The sequence below is a fragment of the Oryzias latipes genome, chromosome 21, assembly GCF_053564925.1.
Source record: "Oryzias latipes strain Hd-rR chromosome 21, Olatipes_Hd-rR_3.1".
Taxonomy (NCBI): domain Eukaryota; kingdom Metazoa; phylum Chordata; class Actinopteri; order Beloniformes; family Adrianichthyidae; genus Oryzias; species Oryzias latipes.
This window is the reverse complement of record NC_136257.1, coordinates 31970595-31983389: the sequence shown is the minus strand read 5'-3', so window position 1 is coordinate 31983389 and position 12795 is coordinate 31970595. Positions and strand designations below refer to the sequence as shown.

The window sequence follows — 12795 nt, the reverse complement described above, 5'->3', positions numbered from 1 at the left end:
GTTTGCGGCGCCTTCCGTCCGTGAAACCCGGGTTCGACTCCGGGCTGCTCCCTGTTCCCTTCTCTACCTCTGCCGGTTCCAAGCCCGGTTTGAGAAGGTTGCGTCAGGAAGGGCATCCGGCGTAAAACATTGCCAAATTTACCATGCGACTCGTTCGCTGTGGCGACCCCTGATGGGAGAAGCCGAAAGTGGAAGAAGAACTGTAAAATGGTGATAGTACGGAGCCCGTGTCCTGACATTAAGATATAAAAATATATCTTGTTCCCACAGATTAATATCTTGTTCCCACAGGTTATTATGTCGTTCGCACGAAATACTATTCCGTTCCCACAAGATACTATTCCGTTCCCACAAGATACTATTGCGTTCCCTCAAAATACTATTCCGTTCCCTCGAAATGATTAACTCGTGCGAACGCAATAATTATGTCGTTCGAACGCAGTAATTATTCACGTCATAAGTCATTCACGCGGATATGCTCTCTGTACGCCGGCAAAAGCCGCTTTCAGCGGTAACTTCCGTGTCTCTGTGACCCATATTCGTTCAAAAAAGGAACATGAAAAACAAAAATGATCACTTTATTACCGTCTCAATGAATATAAGAAAAATATCAAAAGATTTATGATAACTAGGCTGCTTTGTCATACGATAGCTCCTGCTAGGCTACTACTTGTACTAGCTCCGCCGCAGAGCTCTCTGATCATATATGCCGGCATTTGGGCAACTGGCTGGTCTGTTGTCAGACAGCTGATATTGTAGTTTAGGGTCGAATAGGAATAATAATATTCAGGACTTGTCTTTTATTAACTTTAGCAGTCAGTATCTTTACATTCGAAGGCTATTAGGCTACATGCTAACTGACTAGCCGATCATTTCCTGTTATTAATTTACGTCATAGATTTACAGCAGATACCTTCACATTCCTGTCTGTGTGTGTCTCATTACATTGCATTGAAGACACGGAGGATGTTTAGAGAACAGATTTATTTATTTTAAAAAGCACAGAAGCATCCATCGTATTCACGTTCACATCATCTGGTACGCCCTCAGTCATCTTGCTGCAAAAGCCGCTTCCTGCCGCTACTTCCGTGTCTCTGTGAGCATTCAATAGGGGTAAAAATAAAAGCAAGAATGGTCGATCTGTTATTTTCTCGATGAAAATCTGAAAAATATCATATTAAGCTGGATGCTTCGCCTAAAGCACTTACCTTTAGCTTGTAGCATAACAACAATAGCAGTACGTCCCGTTTCCCAGAGTGCTTTGCTGCCAATCACTAGCCAATCACCGTGTCCCTGTGACCAAGGTCTAACAACAAGACCAATAATTGGCCAGTGATTGGCAGCAAAGCACTCTGGGAAACGGGACGTACTGCTATTGTTGTTATGCTACAAGCTAAAGGTAAGTGCTTTAGGCGAAGCATCCAGCTTAATATGATATTTTTCAGATTTTCATCGAGAAAATAACAGATCGACTATTCTTGCTTTTATTTTTACCCCTATTGAATGCTCACAGAGACACGGAAGTAGCGGCAGGAAGCGGTTTTTGCAGCAAGATGACTGAGGCGTACCAGATGATGATGTGAACGTGAATACGATGGATGCTTCTGTGCTTTTTAAAATAAATAAATCTGTTCTCTAAACATCCTCCGTGTCTTCAATGCAATGTAATGAGACACACACAGACAGGAATGTGAAGGTATCTGCTGTAAATCTATGACGTAAATTAATAACAGGAAATGATCGGCTAGTCAGTTAGCATGTAGCCTAATAGCCTTCGAATGTAAAGATACTGACTGCTGAAGTTAATAAAAGACAAGTCCTGAATATTATTATTCCTATTCGACCCTAAACTACAATATCAGCTGTCTGACAACAGACCAGCCAGTTGCCCAAATGCCGGCATATATGATCAGAGAGCTCTGCGGCGGAGCTAGTAGTAGCCTAGCAGGAGCTATCGTATGACAAAGCAGCCTAGTTATCATAAATCTTTTGATATTTTTCTTATATTCATTGAGACTGTAATAAAGTGATCATTTTTGTTTTTCATGTTCCTTTTTTGAACGAATATGGGTCACAGAGACACGGAAGTTACCGCTGAAAGCGGCTTTTGCCGGCGTACAGAGAGCATATCCGCGTGAATGACTTATGACGTGAATAATTATTGCGTTCGAACGGATTAATTATTGCGTTCGAACGACATAATTATTGCGTTCGCACGAGTTAATCATTTCGAGGGAACAGAATAGTATTTTGAGGGAACGCAATAGTATCTTGTGGGAACGGAATAGTATTTCGTGCGAACGACATAATAACCTGTGGGAACAAGATATTAATCTGTGGGAACAAGATATATTTTTATATCTTAATGTCAGGACACGGGCTCCGTATGATAGTTCATTTTATCCACCAGAATAAAAATTATCATAAAATAACAACAATGAAAATAGAAATAAAAAATAACATAAGATATAACAATGTTAGTAATTAGAAAATAGAATACATAAAATGATTAAAACATAGCCTAAATATCATAAGTAAAATAACAATAAAAAGAATAGCAGACAGATTGGTATGAAAAAGAAAAAAAAAAATCTCATTTGTTTTTGTTTTCAAGTAGATTATAAATTGAGGGGAATTTGGAGCCAAAGTGGTTACATGTTTGCATCAATCGACGTCAATGGGTTAACAATTTACCTGACAAAACGTTTTTGCACATTTAAAGTAATGCATCTTTGATGACTTCATTAGGCCATAACAGTTGATTTAGCAGAGAAACTGTAAGCATGCTTTTGACAGCAGCTCAAAAAGCTTTTAAATGGTTGGTTTGACCCAAAGGTTGCTGCATATTATGAAGAATTTGGTTTGAAACTTGTCCACTGCAGGAATTTTACCGGTTTCCTCCCCGAAAGTGCAAAAATAAAGAAATAATAAAAAAGAAAAAGCAATGCTCTCGCCAACAGCAAATTGATTTAACATTTGCGGCTTTATAATGACATTTCCAAAACGTAAACTCCACAGTAAAACAAAAATAGTCTCTGATTTGCCTGCACACAAACAAGCTTTAAGCTGCATCTGCCAAAGCACTAGCAAGATTTATTTATTTTAAAAAGCACAAAAGCATCGGTAATCACGTCATTCACACCCTTTTACGCTCTCCGTCCGATGTCATAGCATCACAAACATGGATGTGAGCAATATCCCAAGATGCATTTTGAGCAGCCAATCATTGGTCTTATTGTTACACCTCAGTTACAGGCACACAGTAATTGGCCGAAATGCATCTTGGGTGTGCATTCCGGCTATGAGCTAAAAGCTAAGTCCGGTAGGCAAAGCAGCCAGCCTAATCTTATGATATTTTTCTGATTTTCATCGAGACAATAATGGATCGATCATTCTTGCTTTTATTTTTACCCCTATTGAATGCTCACAGATAAACGGAAGTAACGGCAGGAAGCGGCTTTTGCAGCAAGATCATGGCGGAGAGCGTACACAGATCATGTGAATGACCGTGATTACCAATGCTTTTGTACTTTTTAAAATAAATAAATCTGATCTCTAAACATCCTTGTGTCTTCAAAGCAATGTAATGAGACTCACACAGACAGAAATAAATGATCGGCTAGTTAGCATGTAGCCTGCTAGCCTTCAAACTACAATATCTGCTGGCTGTCCGTCTACCGACCAACCAGCTGCCCGACTGCCGGCATGACAAGCAAAAGAGCTCCGCGGCGGAGCTATGTCCGGTAAATCGTATGGCAAAGCACCAAGCCTAGGCATCATAAATCTTATGATATTTTTCTTATATTCATTGAGACAATGATAAATTGATCATTCCTGTTTTCTAATTCTTTTCTTGAACGAATGTGGGTCACAGAGACACAGAAGTTACCGCTGAAAGCGGCTTTTGCGGCCGGACGGAGAGCATATCAGCGTTTATGAATGACTTATGACGGGAAAAATGATTGCGTTCGAACAAATTAATTATTGCGTTCGCACGAGTTAATCATTTCGAGGGAACGAAATAGTATTTCGAGGGAACACAATATTATCTTGTGGGAACGGAATAGTATTTCGTGCAAACAAGATGTTAATTTGTGGAAACAAGATAATCTGTGGGAACGAGATATATTTTAATTTTTTAATGTCAATACATTGGGCTCCGTACAAATACGATCTTTTTCTAACAGAATTTTTTCCTCTGCTTCTCCTTAAAAAACATCAAAGGCTTTTATTGGAGTGAGTTTTTAAATATGCAACCTTGATGTCCTTCATTTAAAACAGCAAGTTTTTGAAATTTGAATACCTGTACTTTTATTCCTCCATTTTCTTTCCATGTTACCTGTTGCACTAATTCAGTCCTCATCTGACAGAAGTTGGTCTTAAAGAAAAACATAAAGATGTCAACAGTTGGTAAAAGGTGCAGGAGTTCCTCCTTTTGCTTTTAAAACATTTGTAGGTTAACTGTTTCAGGTCAAAGGCATGTCCTCTGTCACACTTCTGAAACAAAGAGGTCAAGAACATTAAGACTATTTATACTGAATGGGAATCAGAGCTGCAGGAACACAGGCAAATTGTCCTGCCTATTGGCCTGAGGGTAAGGTGGGGGGGGGGGGGGGGGGCTGGCAGGAATCACAGCTCCTACTGTTCAGCTGCACGACCTCTGGAAACCGTCCAGCTTTGCTTCTGCAAGACAACATGGTCTCACCTTTCACATTAAAAATAAAGGCAAGACACCTCAGTGCACCATGCAATTAAAAATTGTGCATAATTCACCATTCTGTCTGCCTATCCAGTCCAGCTGAAAACCAACTGCATTGAGATCCTTGGACTTTTCCATTTGCAAGCAAGGTTAAGGGAGGAACTTTCCTTTTTTTTTTTTGGTTCATTCTTCGTTTCTAAAATGTATTTTCTGCTGGGTATGAAGTAACAGAACCCGCCCAGAAAGGAGGTGGCAGTTTTAAATACAGGACACTGGATCATTAATGACAACGCTGCAAAATCTCACATCCCAACTGAGCAATGTCAGCACAAAAGAAGCATTGTGCCCCGAGAAATGAAAGTAAGCTCGACGGTAGAGCTATCACTGACTATTAAAAGTCTGGCCTAAAGGTGAAATCACATTACAGAGCTGCTTATTCTATTTTTCTCCTCTCTTAGCAAATGGATGGCAGGTACAGCACTTTTCTTCCCCCATCCTTTGTACCAAATGCCTCTTCCCACTCCTCCAATTAGAAGATAGCAGTAAAGTACAGCAGACACTAAGCTGCGATAGTGTAATTGCCTACTACAGACGGCACAAGTGGAGGGAGAGCTGCTTCGTTTAAGCCTGGAGGGGCGCAGCATCCAGAGCCAGGACCGAGTCTCAGGGACATTAGCGGACATTTCTGATGATCTAAATCCTGTCTTTTGCTTAACAGCTACTCTATAATTGTCACCAGCTCTGCCACTCATTTAGTCCTCCTCAGATTTCTCCTTGTCCTTGGCGAGAAGATAAATCTGCGAGACAACAGCCAGACATTTCAATGACTAATGGACCTGTGGCTATGCGCTGCTGATTATTCTCTGCTGGACGGAGACGCCTCAAAAACAACAAATGAATATGTGCAAAGTTGGAAGCGAAATGCTGAATGACATTTTTGTTATGCTAATTATGTTTTTTCCCCCCAGGCCAGAGGAAAATTTACGGGAGACACAGCCGAACAATATGTCCCTCTTTGAATCTCAGCAAAGGCAGACACAGCAAACCAAATCCAATGATGTAGCTGCGGTTTCTCTCAGCCAGAAGTGTCTTTGACTCAGCTCAGCTCGGTGGAGTAAAAGCTGCGTTTTGTGGGCCGTTTGGATCGAATGCCAGCAGACACCCACGGCTTAATGATCAGTTAATCTCACAGGAAAACAGTTACCGGTGTCGGGCTCGGCTGCAGCTCACAGCCAGGGAAATGCTGTTGTGGTTTTTGATGATGAATGAAATTTGACATTTAGAGAATTGCAGTTGTGTAGCATCCATAGCGCCACATCTCTCCCCAACCTGAACGACAGAAATACCACTAGATCACTATCAAAGGTTAATCCTGTCTTAACCTGAACCGTGAACCAAATTCAAGTAAAAAACTGATGTATCTTTACATTTTGGAGGAAAAATTATCAAACAGAAAACAATAAATATGCTGGTTGCTCTTATTTTTATCCAAAACTAATGACAACGAATAGTAAAAGCCTTGAAACGTTGATAATCATTAAACTAATCAAGTGTGAGATTCTTGCCATTTTTCTGGATCCTCGTTCCTCTCCATGTATCCAGGAACTCCTATAAAAGCCTTTATTAAAATATATATGATCAATATTCTTTTTACAGCAGCAAATGCCCGATTCTGCTTATGTTCGGTTTCATCTTCAAGTTGTTTTTTGTAAGAAACGAGGTAACGTCGTTTGAGCCTGGAATACATTTTCATGAGGGACTTCGACAAAGAATCAGAACCAACACACTTTATTCATCTCTGCAGGAAATGTGTGTCATTCAGTGTCAGATGCACAATAGGAAAACAAAGTCAAATGGGTCTTCCAGTTCCCTTGAGGCTCGTACGGCCACCTCTTTAAGGATAATGGAAGTTAAACGCGCTAATGCCACACTCTAGTCTTTTGTGAGGTGCATGTACTGACCCCCCAACCACTGTGCATGTTTCAACCCGCACAGTGTGCAGGTGATATGTAAGTACCATAGAACGCCCGTAGGATGTCCACACAACCTACACTCTTGATTGTCAGGCTGCACAGAAGGAGCGTGCACTTATCAAGTAAACAGCACTAACGGATTTTTTGCACAGTCTGCAGGATTTTGGGTACCGCTAAAGGTTTTGACCTTTTTTTTTACCGACATCCGTAAGGGCAGTTGTTACAAAAGCTTTAATTAATGCAAATTTTCTGTATAAAAAGCAAAATAATCATCACTTTGGCAGCTGTGATCCGCTCGTATTTCTAGCAGGTTTTTTTTCACACTGTAGCAGCAACACAGCTATGAAAAGGACATAGGTTCAGTTTAGTGGGTCAAGTTAAACCTTTGGAGGGGGGAGTTATGAAGTTTGACCGCTGCAGGTTTAAAGGGCTTTTATTCTGCTTTTCTTAAGCCTTTCAGAGTAAACTGTATCCATTTGTATGACAATATATTACCTTTGGCACAATAAAGAAGGATTTTTTAAAATGAAATATGAGTTCTTTTCACATTTTTTCCTACCCGGAAGTAAGACGCCTCGATCTCTATGGCACCGTCTTTCGCTTTTGATTTTGCATGATATGTTTGTGGCACATTTTAATGGTACGAGTCGTCTACTGAAAGCCCTCCAGTGCCTCAGCAGCTCTTCGATAAAGGATAAAAGATGTTTTTCAAAATTCTTCTAAACTTTGACCACATCCTGCTTGTTGCCCTTCCTTCCAGGTTTTAAAAACTCCTCAGGAAACGGAGGAAACTCTTTTCTTTCTTGTACAGGAGCTCTGTTCTTTTACTTTAGAGTGTTAACACTGTGGATCCGCCACATTGAGCTGCAGGAAATTCTGGAACAGAACTCTGCACCACAGCGCTGCGCTCAGTCTCATCACTTCTGATACAAAGACGGCAGAGATGGAAGCTTCTCAGCACAAAGAGGATAATGTCTTTCCTGTCTGCAGGTAAATGCCCCAGACCATCATGAGAAACAAGCACAGTTTTGTAAGGCTGATAACTATAATACCCCCTCTCCATTCCCGCCAACAACACTAAAGCAAAGCAGACAGGTGGACATTAACTCAGCCGTCCAATTAGTGGGTACTTTTAATCATGGAGGAGTCAGCCTGGATTGTTAAAGCAAAAAGGACACCATTAGCACATTCTGCTTCCAGTGCCTCTTTGACAGAGGTTTTAAGGGCAAGAAAGAAAGATGACAAGTAGTTTTGTACACTGCACTTCTTTAGCACAAAAGTACACAACCTTGACACTTGAGAAAACCACACTGCAAAATGAAAGACGAAGAAAAGGCTCAGCGGAAGTGAAAAGAATGGAAAACGAGCCTGCTTAAGGTGGTCCACAGAAATAAAGATCTTTAGGCTTTCTTAAAGTTTGTGTGGTTTAGTTTCCAAAAAAAAATAATAATAATAATAATTTAATTAGGGAAAAAATTGGGAATAATCTGGAGATACAGCCAAGACTTTTTTCATCCCTGCTTCTAGACTACAACTGTCATGTCTGCCACAACCAGGGACCCAGAATAAAGTCGGGATTTGGAAAGTACAAGGATCACGAATAAGTTTGCAGCACTGCAGTCTTTCTCTAAAGGTATGTTGTGGTTTTCTCAGGCGATGTGAATATACACAACCACTCAAGTGAAGACTGAGCTGAATCTGACTGCAGAGGCTGAGGGATTTTAGGAAGGACAGGTGGGAACATCTCTGGGACGTTCAATGGATGTGAGATCTTCCTTTTTCACGTTGGTATGACTGCCCAACTAAATAAACTTTGTTCCAAACTCAATGGAAAAATGGAAATAAATTATACAGGATTTCTTTATTTAATTTTTGATTAGTTGGATGAGTTTGACATTGACCAAATAAGACAGAAACAAAAACGACAATTTACCATATTTTTTTTATTTCTTTGAAGAGTAATTTAAAAAAATTAAATATTAACTCTCAAAACAGCTAGTTGGCCAGTTGATAATGTCTGCTGCTGCTTTTACAAGTAAAGCACATTTCTGTTTACTGGAGGTTTTCAGAACAAGTAATGCTACGTCACAAAAACAACAGCCACCTCGAGATGGGGAGGCATCAGCAGAATCTTTGAGATTAGCTGTGCGACCAGTCAGCCACCGAGCAGTGGCAGCCGGAACGCCGCCGGCAGCAGCTCTGGCTGGACGATGCGTAAATATCTCCGGACGGCGGCCGTCCATATCAAGTGCAACTGGCTGTCAGCCATCCAGTGTCTGGGGGGTATATAAGAAGCGGGTCATTTTTCACCACTGGTCATTCCTAACTCAGGTTTTCATCACACATTATAATCTTGTTAATTTACAAATTCTTAGACAACATGCCTCCTAAGAAAGCAAAGCATGTTTTGTCTTCTTTTCAGAATCAACCGCAACTCGTCAGGACGCAGGTCTCAGAGTAGCTAGCTCTGCCGGCCCCTTGGTGGCGACGCCCGCTTGCCTTCCTGGATTCTGTGCTTTGGATCCAGGCTTCTAGTCTCATGAACCCCCCAGTGACTGAGTGACTCCTTCACGTAGAGGCTTCAAACAATTTTCAGCTCATATTTCTTTTTATTCTGTATTTTTTTGTATTCTTAGTCTGTTTGCTTTAAACAACTATTATCCTACACAATTTTAAATGGTTTTGTTAACCAGAGTCACAAAAGCACTTTCACATTTGCTAAGTGGCTGCTGTTAAAGGACCTAAATCCTCATGCATAGTTAATGCACGGCTCTCATTAACATGCGTGTGCCACGAATGCAAATTCATGACACATCACTGCCTTAATATTTATTCAATATTCCTGTTTTTTTTATTAGTTTGTCTTTTAAATCTTGAAGTCATTTTTTGTTATCACAAAGTAAGAGAACACCTCCATTAACCTCCCAACCTGGAGTTGTATAAAAATAATAAAAAAGTTCTGCGTCATGTTGTGTGCTTCTTTTTGGAGCAAAGCGAGGCGACCATATGAGCTTGAAGCCTTGTAGCCACCTGTAAAAATACTTGATGTTTCATAAATAAAGTTCCAGTTCAGATAATGACTCAATAGATATTGCTAACACAGATCTAAAGAGGTTCAGTGAAGTTATTCTGCGTCCAGCTCTAACTGATAACTTTATTTCCTAGTTTGTGTTTCTATAAACTTCCTGGCTGCCTATGTGTTTTAAAGTTTAAGGTGCAACTTTATTGCTTTTGAGACGGATTTCATTTGGTTTCTGGTCCCCCCTCAGCAGACTGACGTCGCGCCCTGCCAGTTTTACCATGACTCTACTGACTTCCAACAACTCCAGCAGGAAAGTTTATGTCAGTGCTTTGGCTGAAACCAACCGCTGAGCAACAAGATTATGGGAATATTAAATGGGAGGAGAGAATACACAGTTGTCCTGTTTAAAACCCTAAAAGCAAAGAGAATGGGCGAGTGTGTGATGAGCAGATGAGCCGTAGAAACTGTTCACAACCCCCAGGAGCATATTTCCGCTCTTCTTAAATATTATATTTGGTGTTTCATGTTTTAAATTACTTCCTTAATTTCAAAGCTCTCTGCTTACTTGTTATTTTTCAATGCTCATTTTATCGCCTTTGTATCGATGTTTAGCGCCGTCGTGCAGCATCAGAGAAGCAGAGAAGTCCCGCCTCCTCTTGCTTTCTCAGTGCAAAGGGATGCTGGTGAGGCCTCAAGCCCGTCTTATTTTCATTGCCACCACAGATACAATCCATCACCCCTCCCGCCTTAGTAATAGTATCTGACAGACCGACAAGGCTTCTATTTGGAGAACTATCATAAACATTGATACATTGATCGGCAGGATTCTAAACAGCATCTGGCTGACGCACACTTTGTTTGTGTGAACAAAGGAAAATGGACACATGGAAGACTCGTTTCCGTGTCTTTGCACACTCTAAAGCTGAATTGTGTCCAATCACGAGGTTTTCAGAAGTGAGGAGTGATGGAAGCTTATATCTGATTAATTTAACTGTTCTTAATTCTACTCATCCAAAACATTCACATGTGAAATGAAAGCACCAACATCAGAAGACATTTACACAAAGCGATGGGATACAGGCGAGTCGAGCAGTAAATATGTTAGATTTTCCTTCGCTCTTGGTCCTTCTGTATCTGAGCAAAGTCGCTTCAAGGTGATACCTGTGAGAATAGGATCCTCGGACCTATTGACTCGCTTCATTATTAATTCAGCTTCAAGCTTCACAGAGCGGCAGCTTTAATTCAGAGGCAGAGATGAGAAATTGGAACAGCTGGAGGTGTAATCCTGTGGTTGTTCTCCCTGGCCCCTCCCTGTCAATACCAGAAAAAAGATGGAGGTGGCAGCCTACATATCGAGTCAAGTCAGGCTGACAGTAAACGCCGTCTCTTTCTGCTTTAGAAAACCCGCAGGGAAGCAAATGATGCAATATGGCAAAAAGAAAGCAAGCAGATGATTATTAAGAGATTTATTTTTCTGTTTGTAGGGGGAGGAAGTTTGTGTTCAGCCAGAATTGTTGGAGCCAAAGTGTTATTAAAAAGTGAGGCAACAGCTGCCCCCCCCCAACAACAACTGCTCCCTGTAAAGTCACAGCTTTGATGTCTTCCTCTGGCAGCACAGACTTTACAAATGATCCGCCAAACACATTACATGGAATGACAGGGCACTGCTTCAGTGCCACCAGCGGCCATGCCTGCCGAGCAGAGAGCAAACATTAACGCAGTTTACGTTGGCTGCGATAAGGTAGAGGCAAGTCTAATGACTGCCCCCGACAGTCTGTCGACAGATCTAAAAAAAACGATATAACTGTTCAAGATGAAGCGGCATGGATGGAGAAGGGCAGATGTGCAGTTATAAATATCTGTCAGCTTTGTTGGAGACCCCTGTGGTGGAGTCAGGGCTAAGCTTTCACTGCAACACACAGACGATCCGTTTCTTCAGCCACACTCACATCCTACTCGGTTTATTATAGACCCACTACAATCAAAATGATGTTTTTGGTGGCATCTGGAAATCATGCAGACATACCGACCCTCGAGGCCTGAAGTTGCCCATCCTTGATTACATCTTCCTTGTCCGGGCTGGTATCTGGCTCAAAATGTTACAGCTAGATAGCTTTAATTGCTCACCGTTTTTCTTGTACGGCGAATGTTAGGTAGAGGGTGTGAGGAGCTGTAAGCTACCATGATGGCCCATAAGCAGAGAGCTCTCAGTTATGGGTGACAGGAAGGGGGGGGGGCGAGGTTGCTCGGCGCCAAAGGTCCCACTCATAACTCTAAGGTGAATTTCTAATGAAAAAACTTTGTCCCAAAAACAACAGTTTTTTTGTTTTTATTTTGGCTAAAAACTGCATCATGATAATTAATAGACCACTGGGAACGCTTTGGAAATAGATCAAAAGATGATCGGAGTGAAGCTTGAAGGTGTCAGGATAATTATTCAGCTGTGCTGCATTCAGAAGTCATTAGTGACGTGAAGATTACAGCACTGATGAAAGGATGACATCCATCAAGTGATGCCTTGTCAAAACTGCCTCATTAACGTTCAGAAAATATTTAATCTTGTTTAAAAAAACAAAAAAAACTTTGAGGTATAAACTTCACCATGAGGCCAATTTTTATTCAAGCGTCAGTCAAGTGAACACTTCATTTCTGTTGAACTTTCGTTAACATTTTATTTTTACCTCATTTGTTTCTGGTGTCACATAAGGATAAACTGACCTGATGGGATTTTAGGACGGTCACTCTGTGTCCTCATCTGATATGTTTCCCATTGATTGGAATGTGATACCTGAGGTACGGCACCAACGCTGCCCTCGTCCCAGCAGCATGGAGGTCTATGAACTGACCGACACGTATCCGACTTTTTATGATGATGTCCAACATTTATAGTTTCAGCATCGGTTCAGGAACGGTTCCTTTTGGTTATCTTATGTCACAAATAAATAAAAAAAAGGAAGAGGCTTATTGGTGGCAGCAATTTAAGCAAAACATTTTCAAACGTAAGAAAAATGATATATGTTCCTTTGTCTGTTATTGGTCTATATAATATCAATCAGGTGTTTGATTAATTGGTTTATTTCAAGCATTTTTTAGCAATTAAA

The 12795-nt window shown here is 40.9% G+C and overlaps 1 protein-coding gene and 2 long non-coding RNA genes across 11 annotated transcripts in view; 1 reads left to right on the top strand and 2 right to left on the bottom strand.

The window, feature by feature from the left end:
- The window catches only part of lrp1bb (low density lipoprotein receptor-related protein 1Bb), a 389546-nt gene that overhangs the window by 297785 nt on the left and 78966 nt on the right, over positions 1 to 12795 (bottom strand). The gene's annotated exons all lie outside the window — the stretch shown is intronic.
- LOC144988734 (uncharacterized) lies at positions 970 to 1518 on the bottom strand. Its single transcript, XR_013652718.1, has 2 exons — positions 1209 to 1518; positions 970 to 1094 (listed from the first exon to the last, which is right to left on the bottom strand). It is a non-coding gene; the product is annotated as an uncharacterized LOC144988734 (long non-coding RNA).
- Positions 1300 to 1642, top strand: LOC144988735 (uncharacterized). Its single transcript, XR_013652719.1, has 2 exons — positions 1300 to 1399; positions 1514 to 1642. It is a non-coding gene; the product is annotated as an uncharacterized LOC144988735 (long non-coding RNA).